The sequence below is a fragment of the Protopterus annectens genome, chromosome 5.part0 (genome assembly GCF_019279795.1).
Source record: "Protopterus annectens isolate FY-2018-M chromosome 5.part0, PAN1.0, whole genome shotgun sequence".
NCBI classification, from domain to species: Eukaryota; Metazoa; Chordata; order Ceratodontiformes; family Protopteridae; genus Protopterus; species Protopterus annectens.
Genome location: NC_056735.1, coordinates 555,656,220 through 555,679,494, shown reverse-complemented (window position 1 = coordinate 555,679,494; position 23,275 = coordinate 555,656,220).

Sequence of the window (23,275 nt, the reverse complement as noted above, 5' to 3'; positions counted from 1 at the left end):
GCAAGTGTCCGGGTTCCATAGATAGATATATATATATATATATATATATATATATATATATATATATATATATATATATATATATATATATATATATATATATATATATATATATATATATATATATATATAGATATACATATATATATATATATATATATATATATATATATATATATATTAATATATGTCCCCTTCAAGGCATCTAAAACCCATAACATCTAAATTCATAACACTGAGACCAGAACATCTAAAACCCATAACATCGAATTTCATAACATCTAAAATGTATAATATGTAATAGTGAATCATTAAACATGTAAATGTTATAGTTTAATCTGTTAATCTTGTGGTATCACTATGAGATGTAATAGTTTTTATTTCTATAGTTAATATTTATACAGTGTAGGAATTTATATGCTTTTTATAGCGTTTATTTTGCCATTCTGTATGTGTTTTTTAGGCCACACAGGTAAGTGATATAGACATTATGTGTACATTCTTTATGTTGATCATGATAGAGTGGGGTTAGGAAATTAACTTTTTCCCACTGTAGTTTGATCTCGGAGTTGGTATATTTAATTTACGGGGGTGGGTGGGGGGTGCAGCCCCCCCCTGCAGAAACATAGTAAAAAGTGTGTTTCGTAGTTTGGTGTCGTTATATGTGGAGGGGATGTTATTTTAATATGATTTGTAGTGTTTGATGTTATGATGCACATTTTAGATGTTATGAAATTCAATGTTATGGGTTTTACATGTTTTGGGTTTTAGATGTTATGGTTTTGATGTTATGAATTTAGATGTTATGGGTTTTAGATGTTTTGAAGGGGTTCCAAATATATATATATATATATATATATATATATATATATATATATATATATATATATATAGAGAGAGAGAGAGAGAGAGTATTATGCCCCGTTTGGTATGTAGCTCACAAGACATCTGCAACAGCTGGAAAGGCCACAGAAATACCTCACTAAAAGAATCACAGGCCTAAAGCAGATGCCATATGCTGACCATCAACAAAAACTCCAGCTTTACTCTGTGGCATATCGTCTACTCAGAGGCGATCTCTGCTTAACATACAAGGCCATGTCAAACCCTGAGCTGTTGGAGATGCTCCACTTAAAGAAATCCCAATCCTTCAGAGCCACACGCTCCAGGGATCTAAACCTTGTCATCACAATGAACAAAACATGCTGGAGGGATAGGTTCCTGACCCAGAGACTCCCCATACTCTGGAATAGTCTGCCCATACATGTCAAACAGAGCCCCTCCTTGGCCCTCTTCAAAAGGAACCTTGATGATTGAATGGGAGATAGGAAATTCACCCCAGGGATCATGTCAGTCGCCCTGCTAGACAGGGGTCCAGAGAAGTAAATATGGTGGGAAGAAATATCCAGGGAATTGTTATGGCTAGGCTTGCATAGGCCCTAGGGCCGATAGCCTAGTACCAACCTATGAACCTATGAACCTAAGAAAAGGATGTTAAGGATGGAGGTGAGAAGAAAAGAGGAAGGCCTAAGATAAGGTTTATGCATGTGATGAGAGAGGACATGCAGGTGGTTTTTGTGACAGAGCAAGATGCAGAGGATAGGAAGAAATGGAAACAGATTATCCGCTATGGTGACCCCTAACGGGAACAGCTGAAAGAGAAGAAGAAGCCTGAGTAAGAAGAAATGAATTGATAATTTTGTCTTCATGGGGCACAGCGTGTATTATTAGAAAGCGAAGTCTTAGTCAGAAATAGAATATTTAGAATTTTGTCAGTTGCCTGCTTCATCCAGTCATTTTGGACATAAGAATGATGTGATGGATGTTCATCCCTCTATATGACATATGCAAAGGCTGTTCTACTCCATCCCCCCATACATATACACCTGCAGACAGCACTATATGTCTGTTTGTGATTCCTGGTCTTCACATGGATTTCAACTTCAGAAATCATTCCCAGATGCACTACCTTCCCTTCCTCTGAAAAGAAGGAAGATAGCTAAACTTCATCAACCTTAATTTCCCATGATATACTAATTAAACTCAATTTGTCTGGTTTGTGGATATGGCTTTATTCATCTTTGCAACTGAAGCTTTCACTGATGTAGATAAATACATGAATATCATGCTGTTTCTATTCATCAACTGAAGTATTAATAAGAATAGTAAAATGTGACGGGGTTGAATCCTAACACAACAGAAGAGACTGTGGGATATATCCAAACTCTTGAATGTCAGAATCCACATTATAAGAATGATGTGTTCCCCACCAATTATGTACTGGATGTGGCACTTAAGTGTTTTTTTTTCACAGGAAAGTGTGATAAGCAAACCACAAGGTAGAAACCAAAAGTTTATCTAAAGCAGAATGATGGCAAGGATAAGTAAAGGTAAAGTGTGCTGCTAAAGAAACATGGGCAGATAGGGAGTACTGATATCCAGAGATATACTGAGGGCTGTAACACTAATAAATGCTGCACAGGGAAAATATGGGAAAACTTGACTGGATGCAAATGTGAAAGCTGGTGGAAAAGAGAAATGAAAGAATGGTATGTGTGGAAAGTACAGGAGGAAAGTAAGATAATAGTGAAGGTAACTGAATAAATGGGGAGCTGGGGAGGAAAGAACAACGTGGAACAGTCCAAGAATGCACATTAAGGGTATGGTTCTCCAAGCAGATAACTGCAAAGCAAAAAGCAATCAAATAACAGTAGACATATAGAAGGAAAGATAGAGTACACATAAGGGCATGGAGAATGTACAGAGTGAGTTTAATCTGAATACAGAGGATACAAACAAGTAAGAGAAGTAGCTAGTAAATTCAAAGAATAAGATAAGGGCAGTAAGTAATGTCTAGCTGTGTGAGACTCTATCTATCCATCTATAACTATTTGGATCTTATATATATATATATATATATATATATATATATATATATATATATATATATATATATATATATAAATATATATATATATATATATATATATCAAATGTGTGTGTGTGTGTGTGTGTGTGTGTGTGTGTGTGTGTGTGTATGTATGTGTGTATATATATATATATATATATATATATATATATATACATATATAGATTACCTTTCAAATCCTGAAGTCCATAACACTGAATGTCAGAAGATGCCGATACCGAACACTTACAGTCATGATCATGAACGGCTGATTTTTCCCAGGGTAAGGAAACACCTGCCCAGCATGTGGAAATATGCCCTTTTCTCCACTGTAGTGCAATCCTGGAGTTGGTATATATAATTAGGGGGGTGTGGGGGGTAGGTGAGTTTTAACATAGGTTGGTTTAATTACATGATGGACAACTGTTTTCTTACCCTGGGAAAAATCCTCTGTTTGTGATTGTAAGTGTTCGCATTGACATCTCGACATTCAGTGTTATTGGCTTTCGTAATTCATATATATATATATATATATATATATATATATATATATATATATAGATAGATAGATAGATAGATAATATCAATGGGCTTGAGAGATGTTAGTGCACAGTTTGCACACTGAGTGAAAGAATGTTGAAAGGTTGTTAACAAAGCTCTAAATATTATGGAATATTTCACAGATCATAGCTCCTAACAATGTGGATATCCTACAAAAGGGCTTCGCTGAGACAGATGCCTGGTATCAAAGATATGGCCTCAAGCTCAATGCCAAAAAGTGCATTGTCATCCCCTAAGACTCCTAGCATTTAGCAGCATGACCTTTAAATTTTGTTTATAAGAATTTTCCATGTTGGTAATTTTGTGCTCATGACATTGCTTAAAAAAGGCACAATGGTGGAGGGCAGAACCTTTTCCAGAAGCCTAAATCCCAGGGGAGACAGATGAAGGCCATCTCTGGCAAAGCATCATGGTCTGTCAATCATGTACTGGCTTGTGACTGAGACAGCAAGAGTCCAAGGTTCTTAATGTGATTGCATATCTCATATATTGTGTTCCTAGGTGGTAGTAGTAGATGGTTGCCTGTATACATAAGGCAGTTGCTACACATTCTCAGGATGCCCATATCAACCATACTAGCAGGAGAAACCAGAGGAAATTGTCTGTCCATGGTTATCAGACTCTGTGGAATAGAGGTCAGGGATAGTAGCTATCTGAGGAGACTACCTATAGGTGTGAGTATGGCTGGGTAAAATCAATACAGTAGCTGCAGGTGAGGACCTCACTCACACAGGAGTGCTGGTAAGAAAAAAATGCAACTGAGATACCTCGCAAAGGATGAAAACAGCACAGTGATGGTATGGCAAACAAGCACAAACTCACACAAATGCTGGGTTTAAATACCACAAAAACAAAGGTAAAATAGAAACACTGGAACTGACCAATCAACACTTGCCCCTGAGCTCTTAGCTCAACACCATATGCCAGAGCAGTTCCAACCAGTTCACTTACTCACAATAAGTGCAGGCAGGCCCTGGCCAACAGAAGATGGCATAGCAGGAAACATAGGAATCACACAAGCAGATCTAAATAGAGCAAAACCAGTAATCAGGCTATGCTAAAGATATTTAAACTCTGTTTGGTCAATTTAACACAGGAGAATGGATACACACTTAAATATACCGGTAGCAAACAAGAACAAACTGATTTAAACAAATTAACCAATTAACTAACAAAAAAGCTCACAACTTAGCCCTGTCCCAGCAGTCTTCAATTAGACAAGTTCTAACTGCACACTCCTGCCACTAGGGTGCAGGGAAACCCTCTCCAAAAAGATGGCCTGGATTAATGTTCAAGTTATACAAACAAAGCTAGATTCATCAGGTCTGAATCTAGTCTATGCTACAGCAAACAAGGTGCATCAATTTCAGAAAGAAAGTTCAAATAAGCAGGCACAATAAGCCTTTAACCAGCAATTCCCAGCTCAGAAGGGTGGAATCTACCCTGTCCTCCCATAACAGTGCAGACTACAAACCTTCTTAATGTAAAATACCTAGCCTAAAGCCCAAGTGCTTAAACCAGAACAATGACACTTTTAGAATAACATACAGACACTAAGCCTTAAACCAGCAAATCCCAACTTAGAAGGATGTAAGCTACCTCTCCTGCCACAAGAGTGCTGATCACAAACATTCCTAATGTAAAACAACTACCCTGAAGCCTAAGTGCTTAAACCAAAAGGCGTAGAATAACAGTTACAATTTAATCAGGTTACTAACAAGCAGTAATAAATGCAGCAGAATAAGTGCAATTTAGTACTTTTAAGAACAGGCAGCAAAAGCAAAATAAAGTAGGAAGAAACACAAATACAGTAAAATTATTTTTCTTTTAGGTTAAGTGGGAAGGGATGAAACACAATAATTTAAGGTAGGGAACATAAGGGGGTCATCCTCAAATGATCTCTCTCTACTCTGTAGAGTAAGCTGATAAGATGGGAGTGGGATGTGTGTCCAAAATGAGATTTATAGTATTGGTGGGCAACTGAAAAGCTACTAAATATAAGAACACAACAAGGACTGGGCATATGGGACAGGGAACTCTTAAAACTCCAACAGAAGAGAAAACTTAAAACAAATGTAATACTAGAATAAGATACACAATAGAAGTGATCAAACCTTAATTAAAGAGCTTCAAATCAACATTAAATGCAGAAATGAATGATACTCAAAACAATGCAGACCACACAAACACTTCAGCTAACTACAGATATTTCTAAATAAAAGAGCAATGCTGTCTCTCAGCTCCTCCCACCAATTAACTAATGCTATTCCCAGTTTGCAAAGGAATTATTTGGCAATTCATTTTACTTGACCCTAGTGAAAAACTCATAAAACTCCAACAGAACAGAAAACTTAATACTAAACAAATATAATAAGATACAAAATAGACGTGATCAAACCTTAAATCAAGAGCTTCAAATCAAAATGAAATGCAGAGATGAGTGATACTCAGAGCAATGCAGACCACACAAACATCAGACAGATATACTATATTCCCATCTATATGTAAACAATTTTACATTTCCCTAGTTCCTTACTATTAGCAAAGCAACTGCAGATGAGTGGATGTTGTCAGATACAAAATCACATACAACATGCAAAGGTCTTTCTCTGAGACAGGACTGAAAGTAATAATCAACATTAATGCTGGGTTAGCTCACATTACATCAGGGTTTGTCACCTGTCTTTAGTTTCCTGGCTCAGAAATTGTAGTTATTGTCCATTTGGGCAGTTTTTTCCATCTCTCTCAACTTTCTGATTTAAAAGCCTACATTTGCACTTGTTTCTCCCCTTTCCTGTAACAAGTCTAGTACAGATACAGATTGGCTGTATCTAGGACAGTTTGTAAGCTTCTGAGCCACTCAAGTCTTTCTGTGTTGCAAGGAAGCCTTCTAGCTTATCAGTGGGAGTGGCAAGCACTAGGTAGCCTATCTACCACAAGAGGAGTGGTTTCTGGCCCAGAAATTGTAGTTGCTGGCCTTTGTTCAGTTTTTACATCTCTTTCAACATTTCTGGTTTAAAAGCTTGTGTTTGAGCTTGTTTCCCACTTTTCCTGTAACTAGTCTAGTCCAGATACAGATTTGCTGTATCCAAGACTGTGTGTAAGCTTCTGAGCCCCAAGCCTTTCTATTTTGGAGGGGAGCCTTCTAGCTTATCAGTGGGAGTGGTAATCACTAGGTAGCCTATCTACCACAAGAGGAGTGGTTTTTGGCCCAGAAATTGTGGCTAATTGGCCGTTTGGGCAGTTTCTTCCATCTCTTTTAACTTTATGGTATAAAAGCCTGCATTTGCACTCGCTTCCCCTTTTCCTCTAACTACTCTAGTCCAGATACAGATTTGCTGTATCCAAGACTGTAAGCTTCTGAGCTCCCAAACCTTTCTGTGTTGGATGGAAGCCTTCTAGCTTATCAGTGGGGGTGGTAAGCACTAGGTAGCCTATCTACCACATGAGGAGTGGTTTCTGGCCCAGAAATTGTAGTTTATTGGCTGTTTGGGCAGTTTTTCCATCTCTCTCAACTTTCTGCTTTAAAAGCTCATATTTGTGCTTGTTTCCACCCTTTCCTGTAAGTAGTCTAGTTCAGATACAAACTTGCTGTATCCAAGACTGCTGTACGCTTCTGAGTGGCACCAAGTTCTGCTCTTCAGTTTTTCCCTTAAATCTACTCATTCTCTCCTCTCCTGCACTTATACTAGCTTATTAGTCTAGCACTTTGCCAGACTTCTTGTAGCAATTATAGTAGCACATACAAGTGCTACCAGCACTAAATGTTCTACAAGGAAACAGATCCAGTACTTGTTATCAATGCCCACCTCTCCAGGCATGTCTAAAGGTCAGTTTCCTGTGCTGTCTCCTATTAACCTGGTGAACTTGGGCATCCTGAGGCAATGTAGCAACTGCCTCATGTACACCAACAACCCTCTCCTCTTACCTCCCAACACTTAGACTTGTGAGAGATGCACTTATATATCCAAATTGGAAGCTACGCACTATTCAGCAAAGACCAGAATAGTTTGTCAAGAGGAGAAGGTCAACACTTGCACCACACCACATGGAACACATAGCCCTCCAGAAAACACACCAGCACTGCCTTCACATAAAAAAAAAACACACACCCAGATTCATGGATGCTCTCAATAAAAAATCTACCCATGCAGCAGAGACCTCCAAGGCAGAAATGCACTCAACCACCACAACATAACACCAGTCATGAGATGCATAACTCTGCTAAACAGTGTGCCACTCAACCAAAGCCCCTAAGGCAAAACAGCATGTCAAACACACTAGCCATAGGTGACTCGATAGTGAGGCACACTGATGTCCCACTCAGTAGGTGGAATAAGGAGAAAGTAACACTCAGCTGCCTGTCAGGTGCCAGGATCCACCAGAAAATGCATGCACTCAGGTCCCTCAACAACAGGTACAAATATGACTCTGTCATTGTACATGTGGGTACGAATGACCTGAGATGTACCTCCCTGGACTACATAAAAATAGACATGGAGGAGTTCTCAGATTATGTAGCCAGGGCAGGTAGGACCCTAGCCCAGAGCAGCATCCTACCATCACTCAGAATGATAGCACAGTACAAGCAGAAAATGATTGATTTCAACAATTGGCTAAGTTTCTGGTGTCATTCTAAGGGGATCCAGTATCTGTCTGCCTGCGATGACATGATTGACAGACCTCGATGCTTTGCCAGAGATGGGCTTCCAGATTCTTGCCAAGGCTCTTGCCACCCCTATAGTGCCTTTTTAGGTGGTGTTCCAAAGACCAAATTACCATTGTAACAGCTACAAACAAATGCAATCTGAGGGTCATGCTGCTGAATGCTAGAAGTCTAAATCTAAGAAATGCACTTGCTCGAAGCACTACTTAAAATGGAGAACATCAACACTTGTGCTGTAACAGAGACTTAGTCAAGGCAGCAGAAAGCACCCCTGTACTACCAGGCTATAACTCATTCCACACCTGTTGGCCCCAGAACTTGAACCGAAGTTCCAAAGGCAGTGGTGTTTCCATATTCATAAAGTATCTGCACACCTACAGACTGGTAGCCCAACATAATGCATCAGAGATACTTCAGGTTCAGCTAACATTGCGTAAGACAGTGATTCAGGTCATAGCCGGCAATAGGTCCCCAACCATGTCCCAAGACTCACACTCCATGTTCCTAAGCACCCTGGAGAATATTAGGGTCCAACCTAGCACTCTCTTTCTAGGTAACTTCAACTACACCTCCATTAACTGGGAAAACTACTCATGTACCAATACACTTGCCCAAGGTTTCCTGGAGTTCACTAATTCCAATGCCCTGGACCAGCTTGTTCATAAGAAGAGGTAGCAACATTCTTCACCTGGTCATTACTAAAATGGGTGACTGTTGCTCTACACCAATAGTCATTTCCTCCCTGGTTAGATCTGATCACAAACTAATCATCTTGGAAATCCACCCCCCCCCCCCCGCAAAGGTAACCACCATTAAAAACTTCTCCAAAGCTAACTTTGGGCTCCTAAAAACAGAGGTGTCTAACTTCACGGCACCCATGCAAATGGAGAATAGTTGCATGACAGCTGAATCATACACCAATGCACTATACAAACAAGTAGACAATTGCATGGATTTTGCCATGCCAAATAAAACCAAGATGCTCTCCTCCAAAAAAAAGGTAGACAATCTGGTGGTCCCCTGCTTTAAACAAACTCTACAACAGAAGGAGGAAACTGATGTGGAATAAGGTGAAGTCGCAAGACTGGAAAAAAAACCCTTATTAGCCTTAACAAAAAGTTGAGATCCCTCACCACATCCTCTAAAGCTAGCTATGAAAACAGAATTGTAGCAGATAATAAAGACAATCACAAGGCCTTCTATAGTTATGTAAAGAATCTCCACAGCAGTACCCAGATTTGCTCTGAGCTACAGCACAATGGTACCTCCTATACTGAACCAACAGATATTACCAGTATACTGGCCGACAGATTCAGTGCCAACTTTACTCCTCTCTCCCCCACCAAAGGACCAATCACAATACCAGTAGATTGCCAGACACCCAGTATTACTGCTGCACAGGTTAAAACAGCACGGTCTAATGCCAAGAATACAGCTTCTATGGGACCTGACAATATCCCTGGCTGTGTTCTACAAGAACTAAAGAGTCAACTGGCACCTCACCTGTGTGCCCTGTTTAATCACAGCCTCACCTCAGGCTTTGTCCCTACTGAATGGCACACTGCTACAGTCATCCCTCTCCACAAAGGAGGAGTGACTACAGACCCTGGGAACTATCACCTCATTAGACTGATCAGTCTGATATGCAAAGCTATGGAATACATCATCATGGACCTAATAAACAAGGATATAGGGAATCTCCAAACTCTGGATCCCACATAGTTTGGTTTTGTGAAAGCAGATCATGCCTACTCAACTTGGTCAACTTCTTTGAGGCAGACAACAGAGCTGTGGATAAAGGCAAGGTGATTAATACAGCCTACCTTGATCTAGCCAAGGCTTCTGATACTATTTCCCACTCAGGAATCATAGAAAAACTCACTAAGCTATGCATCAACCCCTATATCATTAGGTGGGATGCAAACTGGCTCTCAGATAGAACCCACAGTGTGAAAGTAGCTGACTCCAACTCAAACGTCTGACTAGTCACGAGTGGAGTTCCATAGGGTTCGGTCCTGGGTCCTCTCCTGTTTGGTATCTACTTCTCTGAAGTCCAGGCCAACACGAAGGGACTCTGGCTGACAAAGTTTGCAGACAATTGCATGTTGCGAGCTATTATTAATTCCCCAAGTGATGTTGACATCCTATAGAATGGCCTCACTGAGACCAATGACTGGTGACAGAACTACGGCCTTAAGCTCAATGCCAAAAAATGTGTTATCATCCCATTTGTGAAAAACCCGGTTCTCGTGAATTACCACATTGATGGTAGTCCACTGAACACAGAAGGCAACATAAGAGATCTGGGAACACAGTTTGACAGCAACCTCTCTTTTGATGACCACATTGCCACTGTGATCAGAAAGTCCTTCTATGTGGCACATCTCATTACTAAGGGTTTTGCATCCAGGAAGAAAGAGGTTAATGTCTCCCGCTACTCTTCCCTTATTAGGCTAATCATCAAGTACAATGCCCCATTTGGCATGTACCTCTCTAGACATCTGCAACAACTGGAGAGGCCACAAAAGTACCTCACAAAGAGGATCCTAGGCCTTAAACACTTGTCCTATATGGACAGACTCTAAAAACTCCAGCTATTCTCTGTCTCATATCACCTACTTAAAAGTGATCTCTGCTTGACTTAGAAAGCCATGTCTGACCCAGCTGTGTTAGAAATGCTACATCTAAAGAAATCTCAATCCCACTACACCACCCGCTCCAGAGACCTCAACCTCATTACCACAATAAACAGAACATGCTGGAGGGACAAGTTCATAACCCAGAGACAGCCTATGCTATGCAATAGACTTCCCATACATACCAACCAGAGCATCTCACTGACCCTCTTCAAGAGAAATCTTGATGAGTGGATGGGAAACAGAAAATTTACCCCAGTGATAACTCCAGTGGATCTACTCGACAGAGGCACTGGGAAGTAAGGTCGGTTGGCACTATACCAGGGTAATCCTATGGCTAGGCTTGTAAAGGCCCCAGGGTCATTAGCCTAGTACACACCTATGAACCTATGAATCTATAGCATACATTTTAACTTCTCTGTGTCAGAAGTACATATCTTTCTGATGTTTGTGTAGAACTGGAAGTCAAAACACATTTAAACACTTCTACATTTTCAACCTAGTAATTATTCATGTTTCAAGACAATACAAAAACCTCTAGCTGTAGACATTTATGTTTGCTTCTTGTACTGAAACTGAGATGACACATTTGTAAAGCAAGTTCAGCTTTTTTACTTGAAGTTTTGCAACTTATGTCTGTATGTTCGAGGCTTCCAGCTTCTACTATTAAAACACACATTTGCACAGGTAATACTTTATATACATTTCTGTTCTTTGCCAGTACAGTACACTGTGGTTACACTCTTGAAGATCAGTCATACCTCTCTCTTAGAACAATACATCTGGACAAAGGCACAAATAAAGGGGGAAACAAAGGCCCTAAAATAGTGACACTTCATAAATATTGCTCTTACACACTTAGTTGATAGAATACCAACTTTTGCATTCACATACATTTTTTGAAGGCTATGACATCTGACATTCAAATGTGTGCTATTATTTTATGACTTCAGACTTTAATGATTTGCCAGTGATTTGCCAGGCAAAACACAGATGTATGAGTAAATGATTACAAATATGAGGCAAACGTGGTAAGTCTGCAAAACTCTGAACAATTGAGAGGTATGAGCTCACTACATAACATACAGTTCAACACACACTTCTGCACCAGTTGTTTAATATCCACATAACATATAGAGGTCTCTTACATTTGTAAGGCAAGCATATGTTTCATATTAATATTCACACATGACATATGATTATTTACAACATCCCAGTTAGCTGCACTGGCAGTGTCACAGTCAGTTTTGTACAACAGACAATCCAGTAGTAGTCATATGTGAGCTGATCCTTGCTGGGGTGATTCAGGGGTCAGAGCTGTGATCTATGTCACTGCAGACAGAGCCATTAGGGATGGCCATAGGTACTGGACAGCAGAGTAACAACAGCATGTCAGTCCAGGAAGTGTTGCTGAGACCTACTGTTTAAATTCCTATTTCCCATGACTGCATCCCCCCATCTGCATTCCATTGCATGCTTAATTGTATGACATTCCTGGTATAGTGCTGCACTCCTTTGTCAGATGAAATCCACAAATAGTGTTGTAAAGAATCACAGCCTGTCTTCAAGAAGAAAGCGTCTGACCTGTTTAGCATAGGCAGCAGCTTGCCTTTTGTAGGTAATGCTCATGAACAGTTGATGGCCTGTGCACCAGTCTGTGTCTCCCACTTGCTAATTGCATCCAGGACAGCTGTGTTACCTTTCCATTAGCCATTGGCATGGCAACAAAGTGCTATAAATAAGGCCTTCATGTGGGCCTTGCCCCTTTTCCTAGCCTGTGAGGAGAACATTATCAAGGTGTGGGAACTACAGCATTACAGAGAGGAGGTGTTAATATTGTCCACTGTTTGGTTATGTCCACAGTTTTCCATGCTATGTCTGCATACTACTCAACCTCTTAGCACCAGAAATCTGGACAAAGCACAACAAAATGGGGGACAAATGGCCAAAAATAGGGACAGATTTTAAATATTGCTCTTATAAACTTAGAAATTTGCTAGAGTGACAGGGTTTGTTTTGAAAAAAGAACACACCGTCCACAGCAGTAAACCACACTAAAGGAATCCACAAAGCCAGATGTATATTTTAAGCGCTTTCTTTCACTCTTTAATTTGCTCGTGAACTTCTTCAGAAAAAACGGGAGATCTCCCCAACTCCCGTTTTATAAAAAATTACAGGAAGTGATGTAAACATGAATATTAACAAAATTTCTAACAGCAAAACAATTTTTTAGAAAATTATTGTTTGTGTGCACATTTATGTAAACAGACTAATGCCATAAATCAAAATTAATGTAACATTCAAGCTTTTATACATTAGTTGAAAATCTATACTTATAAATACTTAATTTTAAATGTTTCATATAAAAAATATATATTTTTTCGTTTTTCTTGATGTTGTTAAAAAAGTATTAATAACATACTTTGTATAAAAAAATAAGTAGATTTATACTTTTTAAATAAATAAATACACCTAAATTTGATAGTATACTAATATCAACTAATAACATTCTGTGCAGTTGTCAGCTCTACCTGAAACTGTAGATCTCCCGTACATCCAGCAGCATTTATTTGTCTCTGTACTGGTTTTGTGTCTGCATCAGAGGCTCAAGTATACTGTGATTTGGGTGAGGATATATAGCAGAAATGTGTGACTAGCAATCAGGATATGTTTGTAAAAACAGTTGTTATGCTCCAGAGGTCAGTTGGCTTACCGGTATATTACTCTGACTATAGTTCAAATGGTTTGGGGTTCAAGGTTCAAAATTTGTCAGTGACGTCTATTTTTCAATAAAGTTACATCCCTGTAGAGCATGGTATATTTACAAATGTGTCAATAACTCTGTGGAGCTGATTTGGTGTACTGGTGTGTTGCTGTAGCAATGGTTCAGAAGGTTCTGTGTTTGACTTGGCAGCTTTGCCTTTTTTCTCTAATGTTACATGACTGTAATGCATGATATATTTACAAAAGCATTAGTGATTTGGGCAGCTAGTTTGGCTTAGTGGTGCTTTGCACTCCTCTGGTGTACAGGGTCCTAGGTTCAAGTCATGGCAATGATGACTTTTTCCCCTAATGTTAAATGACTGTCATGCATGATATATTTACAAAAGCATTACTAATTGCCACCATTGGTTTGTCATAGTGGTGTGTTGCTCTGACCCTGGTGCACTGGGTCCTGGGTTCAAAAGTTGGCAGGGGTGTCTTTTTTTCCCTAATGTTAAATGACTGTAATGGATGATATATTTACAAAAGCATTAGCACTTCACAGCTTGTTTGGCTTAGTGGTGTGTTGCTCAGACTTTAGTGTGCAGGATCCTGATTTTGAGACTTGGGAGGGAATATCTTTTTTTTTTCCCCCTAACATTAAATGACTGTAATGAATGATATATTTACAAAACCATTAGTAGCTCTCACAGATGATTTGATGTACGGGTGCATTTCTCTAACTCTAGTGCACAGTGTCCTGGGTTCGAGACCTGACAGCACTGGTTATTTTGTTGCTGTGCAGAAGACTGACTGAATGAGATAGAGTGATTAAAGCAGTTTTAAGTGAGTTTCACGGTTTTGTGCAATGCTAAGCAATGCCAAGTGGAAACTTGTCCTGCTTAGCTTTAATTAACTCCTATTATTCCCACTTAAACCTGCACTAATTTCAAAAAAAGAAAAGAAAAAGAGGGTGATAGGAAAGTGGTCAAATGGGGGCAGGGGAAAAGCATTATGAAAGGCAGCTAGGATGTGCAGAACAGGTGTAGAAAAGGACCATAGCTCTCCATTTCTTGTGCAGCAACAGCTGTGAATGATGTGGACAATATGGAATTTAGAGCCTCACATCCCACAGGGAGGGGTATGGGTGACATACATTTGTTGAGGAATTCAAGGATAAATTGATTAACATCATTGTATGTGGGGGCGAAATGGAGATCTATGTATGGGAAGTGTTTTTTTTTTTTTTATGAGGACAGATGCACCTTTTTTAAGGTGAGAGTGGGATGTTGGGGAAGGGTTCTAGGTACATTTGGGGAGGGTTCAGATCTTAGTGTAGAATATATATCACTTATTTTACAGCTCACAGTTTGGCATAATAGATGCCTAGCAGACAATCTGCAGTGAATTCATGCTCTCATAACCACATTTGCTGTGAAGCATCTGTACACGTGTAATTCTCCAACAATAGATCACATTAAACACAACAGTTTGTGGGAATAAGCTTTATTTAGGGTGATATGACACAGTGGTTTATTACATTTAAAATTCTAAATTCAGTTGTACTGCCTATCATGTAGATGATGAATGTATATAAGTTATTACTTTCACAGTAGCAAGCACAGTATACGTTATTCACAGATTCATTCCTACATAGTATTACTACAGTATTGGCTTCCTTTTATCAATAGTAGCTTGTTTGCTGCCTTCATCTGTATTATACAGTACCTGGCATTAGTTACTTATATCAATGTTGGTCTAAAAACACATTTATTCAGTACACTCAGAACACACTATGCCTAATTGAAGTAAAGAATGACATGTTCTTATTTACTGGACTATATATATATATATATATATATATATATATATATATATATATATACATATACACATATATATATCTGCACTCACCACTCTATCAGCACAGCCTCGACAGTCATCCTGCATGGGCCTTCACATTACAATCCCTCTCCTCTGTAGCTGTGGTAGGAAAACACACCATTATGCATACCTGTCCATCAGATATTCATACTATAATTGGATAAATCACCAGTTGATATAGTTAAAAACTTCTGGGGCATTCCAGTACCAAGCATCTTGGATCCATTGGGGCAAGATCACCCCATTGTTCCATCTCAGGTCATCATAATGATAATGGACCTGCTTACCAATGTGAGAGATACCAGTGGCATTGGTGAGCTTATGTGCCAGATGGTCACAGGCCTCAGACTGGTAATCTATGCCCTGGTACTGGCCCTGCAGCAGTCTGTCATCATGATCCTTTATGAAGAGCCCAGCCATGACCCTGGACTCCAACAAGTCCCAGTGCTGCACCTGAAAGCATGCTCCTTCACCAGCACCTGCCATAGTTCCTACAGGGCTCAAACTCTAACAGGTTCTGGCTGAATTCCCACCTGTGTGATTTAAATAAAGCCATATTCCTGCCCTTTGCCATCATTGGACCATTTTCAAAACTCAGTGCCAAACTCACTAAGCTGAGTTGAGCAGTGCTTAAAGTGGCAACTGCTGAACAGTCCTTAGCAGTGTGCAAATACACTTAGCTGAGCAGAATACTACTTAGACTGGGACTTCTTAGTAATGCTCAAAGCAGCAAAGCAGAGAGTATCACTGCTAAATATTACTCAGACAGGTCCTGTTTAAACATTGCTTAGCTTGGCTTAGCAATGCTTAGCAAAACTGAGTTAAGGACAAACAAAATTATCATTAAAAAATAAGGATTGGATAGTAATTATTCATTGTCGATGCATTATTATTATGTGCATGTATTTTACCTTACATGACCTCCCCCTATGTGCTTTCATTACATTACCTTGCGGTGTGGCTGTAGTGTATTGAACACTTGTGTTTAAATGATGGTTTTCACCTCATATCTCCACTGACACTGGGATTCTGGACCAACTACACACCCTGGTTAACAAATATCACTAACTACATCAAGAAATAAAATAAAATTTAGTATAAAAATGCTTTCTCATGTAAAAGCTGAATGGCCTGTTTTGATATTCAAACTGTGCACATACTGCATGTGAAACTGTGACTCTAACCACTCAGCTAACTTGGCTATGAAGATTTTAGCTATACATTTCTATATATCTTCCTGATAAGTTTAAGCACTGCTGAGCAAAGTGCCGTGCTGCACAAACCCGCTCAGCTATGCTTAAACTTTGAGGAAAACAAACTAAAAAAAAAAATTAACCATTAACTCAAAATTAAACTATTACACTTCATATTATTACATATGTGCACACTGACACTTTCTTTATTGTAACCACACAAAAACACTAGGAACTTGAAAGTAGAATAAAAACACCAAATCCAGAACGGACAACTTCCAGCAGGCAAAAAACTCAGACCATAAAATGTTTTTAGTGCTTTCATTCACTTTATTACCGTGAACCTCTTCAGAAAAACTGACAAAGAACACACCCTTTCCTTTTATACTATTCAAATGATACATCTCAGGAAGTGATGTAATAACTTCGAAACATATTAAAAGCATATTTACAATATTTTCAAAAAACAAATGAACATCATTTTTACCTATAATTCTATCTATACTTAAATATGATGTGTAAAATGTTTAATATGTACAATCATTCTATTTTAAACTGCCTTTCTATATAATAAAAAACATTTTAAATTGATGACTTCATTTAGCCCTGGCATTTCATCTGCCCCAAACACCAGTTGCCAAAAAGCCTCTCTACATTCCAAACTATTATTTAAATCTCCCACTAATAAACCTTTGTCTACACTATCTAAAACAAAAACTCATATTTTTTTAAAATCAGAACATGAAAGTGCATGTCTAGCCAATGCATTATTTTTATCCTTCTTCTTTATGGCTAAAATGTGTTCGTAGATCCTACGTTTGAAATACATGTTGGAATCAGTAACAGGAAAGAATAACAATGCAGATAGAGTCTATTCAAACAAAAAAAGGAACTTTTAGTTGCACAAATTGCAAGCAGTGTAGATATATGAGTAATTCCTCTTTTGTTGTAGTAGAACATCTGAAACAAACCATTTGGGCCAAAAAGTATTATAATTGCAACAGTGAGTTAATGGTTTATATGGCAACTTGTGTTACATGCAAAAATTATTATATAGGAAAAACAAAGAGAAGTTTCAAATATGTTTCGAAGTTATTACATCACTTCCTGAGATGTATCATTTGAATAGTATAAAAGGAAAGGGTGTGTTCTTTGTCAGTTTTTCTGAAGAAGTTCATGGCAATAAAGTGAATGAAAGCGCTAAAAAACATTTTATGGTCTGAGTTTTTTGTCTGCTGGAAGTTGTCCGTTCTGGATTTGGTGTTTTTATTACATTTTATTTATTGTTTTAGTGCTGTATGGCACTTTTAAAATGCAGGGGGTGTGTTACGGATACTGTAACACACCCCCTACATGACATTACAGTTCACAGTATTATTCAGGTGTCCAAGGGCACGTTTTTCATTTATTTAGTGCTGTACTGTACTTTTACAATGCAGGGGTGTGTTACAGATACTTTAGCACATCCCTCAAATGAAATTACAGTTCAAAGTATTATTTAAGTGACCGAGGACACTTTTTTCATTTATTTAGTGCCATACACACTTCTACAATGCAGGGGGTATGTTACGGATACTGTAACACACCCCTTACATGACGATTCATTTCACAGCTTCCATTCCAGTGTCTGAGGACACTTTCTGTAAGTGCTGTATGGTACTTTGGAAGTGCAGGGGGCATGTTACAGATCAGCGAGTACTACTGTAACACATCCCCTATCACTGATTCAGTAACTGTGTACACGGCTCCTCCTCAGTAGCGCACCTTTGTTAATATGCAAGGTGTGCTGCCAAGAGAAAGATGCAGACACACACACCATTCACTCTATGTAGGAATAGCACTATTCCTACATGGAGTTTATTAAATCCAGGGGACAGTTTAAACAGATTTCATTGTTTATTACATATATTTATTAAACCTTATTATTTCTTTATGCGATGTCTGTATGCCTTACAACTTTGGAACACTCTCGACTATATTAATAAGATGGATAATTTGTTGAAAGAAGACACCTACCAGGAGGTTTCAATTAATGAGGTCAATAGTTCCTATTTAAGAAAAGATCATTATATTTATGATATGATAATGGTGGGACACATTGATTTTGATTTATATAATGTTAAAAAACAAATACAATATAATACCTCAAATTTTTTGTATTCCCAAAATGCATAAAGACCTGATAGACCCCCCATTAAGACCAATAGTTAATGCTACAAACTCTAAAACTTCTCCTTTGGCAAAGTATATAGATTTTAAATTAAAGGATCTGTTTCAGAAAAAAACATGTTATGTTCAGATAGACTCTTGTGACTTTCTCACCTGAGTCAACCCTTCTTTATATGATTATATACTCATGTTTGTGACAATTGATGTGATGGGCCTATTTACTGTTATTCCACATGAAACCGGGTTGTTATGAGTTTGTGAATATTTAAATCAATTCATGAAGTTTGATAACCAAGACATCAATTGTTTAATTACTTTATGGGAATTGATATTGCAAAATAATTTTATCTATTTTTAGGAGTCTTTATGTTATCAAAAAACAGGCGTGGCTATGGGGACTGCTTGTGCCCCAGTTTATGACAATATCGTTATGGCATATTGGAGAGAAAAAAAAATAACTTTTCTTTTAGTGATTATTAGATTTTTGTACACCCAATTTTTGGATGATATCTGTATTTTCTGGAAGGGTGGTTTAGAAAAACTAGAGCAATTTATGACTTTTATTAAGACCACCAGCAATTTTTTTGTGATTTAATGTTTGCAGATCTGATGAAAAGATCAGTTTTCCAGATTTAGTCTAATTAAAAATGTATGTGCCTTTCACAGGATCCAGTATTAGCTTTACATCTAGATGTTCAATTTCTTGTCTAGAACTCTTTACTTCAAATTTCAAAAAAGTAGTTGCAGTGGCTAAGAACTAGGGGATACCCCAGTAGTTTAATTGAAGAAGTAATAACCAAAGTAATTAATAAAAGGAATTAAGGAATTTATGTTCCCCTGTTAGGTAGTAAATTTGATGTCAGGAATTGCACCTTGAAGTTAAAAGATCCCTTTAAGACAATTATCAATTATATATAAAATTGTATATACAATTGAATATAAAAAAATTCAAAAATATGTTAGAAGGACAACCAGTTTATTTGGGATATCACAGGGTAGCAAAACAGGTATGTATAGATGTGGTACATGTACACAGTATAAGTATATTCTGGAGAGGGCTAAGATAAATATATACTGCATGGAGTGGATTAATTGAAAAGTGTATTACAATTGTAAATCAGGAAGGGTAGTATATGTGGCACTTTGCCAAGTCTGCCTGGCATTTTATGTTGGTAAGACAGACAGAGTATTCAAAGATTGTTTATATGAGCGTATATATGATATCAGTAAAAGCAATTTACATAATGCCCTGACTAGACACATCACTGAATTTCCACAACATCATTTTTAAATTTCAGATTTTGGATTCTATTTATGTAGATATGGAGGCAGGGACTGGAAATTCAAATTAGAAGCACTGGAATTAAGATGGCAATTGATCACTGCAGCAGATTGGTTTCCAGGTTTGAATTAGACTATTTCTATTAATAGTATTTTGAAATTGAAACAGTTAAAAATGTAAATATACTCATTATATTGCGTGAGAATTTTTTATTAAGCTGTGCAATTTTATGGTTTAGTAATCTTATGTAAGTAGAATGAATTATGTATTATGGCAGATATAGTTTTTAGAATCAATTATAATTAATGGGTGACCTCAGTAATGAAGGGTATGAATTATGTATTATGGCAGATATAGCTTTAAGACTCAATTAGAATTAATGGGTGACCTCAATAATGAATAATATTTGAACCTGTGTAATTTTAACTTGAGTATTTTCAGAAGTCCTGGTGTAATTTAGGGATGAAAGCACTTAATGGTGTACAATTGTTGGTTTATTGTTTTGCTATTTTAATAAGGTGGCTGGTGGTCCATACAAATAATTGTTTTTTTTTTTTTCATTACATTATAAAAAAATAGAACATTCAGTATTAAAGATAAAGGTTATCATGACTTTGGTTTTGAAGGGAGGTTCATTTTAAGTTGTTACATTATTTGACAAAACATTTTCATACACTTAATTGAAACTATTATTTTATAGTGACTACTGTTAACTGTTGACTGCAATGCTAGTTCTTACACAAAAGTCTTCCCCTGAAACAGATTTCTGGGATTTCTATGCATTTTTATACAGATTCCACAAAACTGCGTTTATTACTTTTATAGAAATAACAATGCTCAAGAAGCAATATTTCCACATGATAATAATTATGAGGGTAGATTATCACAGACAATCAGATATGTTATCTTTTATTTTTTATGATATTCTATTAAGCTTTTTACAAATAGCATTACATGTATACATAGATAAATGTTAAACTACCATACATATTAGAAATTATGTTAGAGGAATAAAAAATGTGCACAAATAAACACACACACATGTATTTCTTCAGAGTACTGTATACACCTGCTACAGGGTTAATTCATTATCTTCTTTAAGCATTTCAACACACACTCACTTTTAGATACCACTGCATTGATGCCAGCTTCTCAAGCCTTCAACTCCTCTTCCTGTCCCACAGTGCCTTGTGCACCCTTTGCTCTCCAGATCTTGATAAATATTTGTCATGTTTAAATAATCCCTGATTGCATAGGCTTCTTCAGGCTGCAGTATTGATATTTCTTTTCTTTTTGGTGTTGATCAGCCCTATTTCTTCTGAGTTGCATCCTTATATCTGAGAAAAAAATTGCAGAAAATGTGATGATATATTTATTTAATTTTTCCCACTGTTTGTTTAACTTGACTGTTCCCCATTTGGTAGTTAGGACCATTTTCTTTGTTACCTGTGAGTGCTATTTAGTATTTCTTTATTTAGCATCTACACTGCCAATCAATGTATCTTAAATAGTCATATAGGACTTGTCTTGCTAGTATGTTGACATTGTTTATCCTAAAATAATGGGAAAAGGTTGCATTCATTAAGACTGGGTACTGTTGGTCTAAAACTCCAACAAAGTACCACAATGCCAAATGTGCAATGTGTTTTGGTGCTTCTTACCTTAATAAAAAAAAAACCTCCATGTATGCCAGATTTCACAAAGATACTTTAACAAACAGGAACAAGAAAGACAATTTTAAAACAGTTACTGAAATGCTCTGGGTCATCAGGAAAGTACTCTTCCTTCAAATCTTACTCAGACAAGGAAAATATAGACTAGAGAGGACATGCTAAATCTTCTAATTATAAGAATCCAGTGAAGGATACCTTCTTCTCTGCAAGGTCCTACACAAGGAGGATAGGGAGGCTTTAGCTGACTCTGGAGTGCCTGATATATTGGTATGAGTAGTCCAAGAATGTCCTTCAAAGAGACTGAGGTCAGGTACCTATCACAAGGAGAGTCCTGACTTGCTTCTGCCACTCGGTTTCCTTTCTTTGATCCATAATTGATATCAACTATGACAAACTGTCTATGATCATGTGGGACTATGAAGGTCACTAGACCTTCCTCATATGCACTATTACCAGTGCTGATCATATCAAGATCTTCTAGCTTCCTCTTGACTATTACACCAACTCAGGTGCCTATCTTTAAGTTGATGCCAGTTTTTACAATGTCAATGCCTTCTGTGTCATCAGTTTCTTCCTTGGCTAAGCTCTGAGTCAAAGGCGAGGAGCCTTCATTGCTAACTTACTTTTTATTAATATCTCAGTTCTTAGTATTTGTGACCCTCAGTCAAGAACAACAGCATCAATGCTATTAGTGAAGATGCCTTCAGTGTGGGGGCTCAGTACAAATGCTGTTCAAATGAAAGCAATGGCTTGTGTCAGTCCCTTGACATTGAGGTTTCCAGGTCCATTGATGGCTATAATGTCAGACATGTCTCAGTTTTGCAATGTCATTTGTTAAGACTCCCTGTAATAATGACTTGGGCAGTTTCTTCTGGATTCCTGATTCATGAGGCATCTCCTCTAAATTGAGGTCATTATTGGAAGGACAAGAAAATGGAAGGGTACTAAAGAAATCTTCTCCAGAGATATGAGCCTGATTTGGATTCTCAGTTATCCTTTTTGGACTCCTCCTACTTGATAAGATTGACCAATAGAAGGTGCAAGAAGAACCACGTAGACTCACCTATTGAGTCTACCATGATGAATTTTAAGCATGGCCATACTGGACTCAATTACCATGACAGCCTTCCATGTATCACAATTTGATAAGCCTAAGTTTGGTGAGACTGTGTAATGAAGCAGAAGAAGAGTGCTAATATTATTTTCCCCCATTAACTTCAGACAAGATAATGCATGACCTCTGCATGTGCCATCCATTGTGGTGCCAACATGGAAGAGAGGTAGCTCACATTGCTAAACAAGCATGAGATTAAATGAACATGTCAGTATTATCCCGCGCAAGTCAGACAGGACATGCCCTTTGATTCTATTATTCTGGTGGCAGCCTTGAAGAGGGCCCCAAATTTGTATAGCCCAGCAGTTCATCCACATAATAAAGAATCAAGGAATCTGGACAACCTCATGAAAAGTAAATATTTAAATCTTTTACCTTTACTTTTAAGAGTGCAATTTGCCAGGCTCAAATATTATGATCCTAGCATGAAGTAATGTAGAGAGATTTAAGCGACTGGAGAAAGCTGAGGATACTGAACTCTGAATG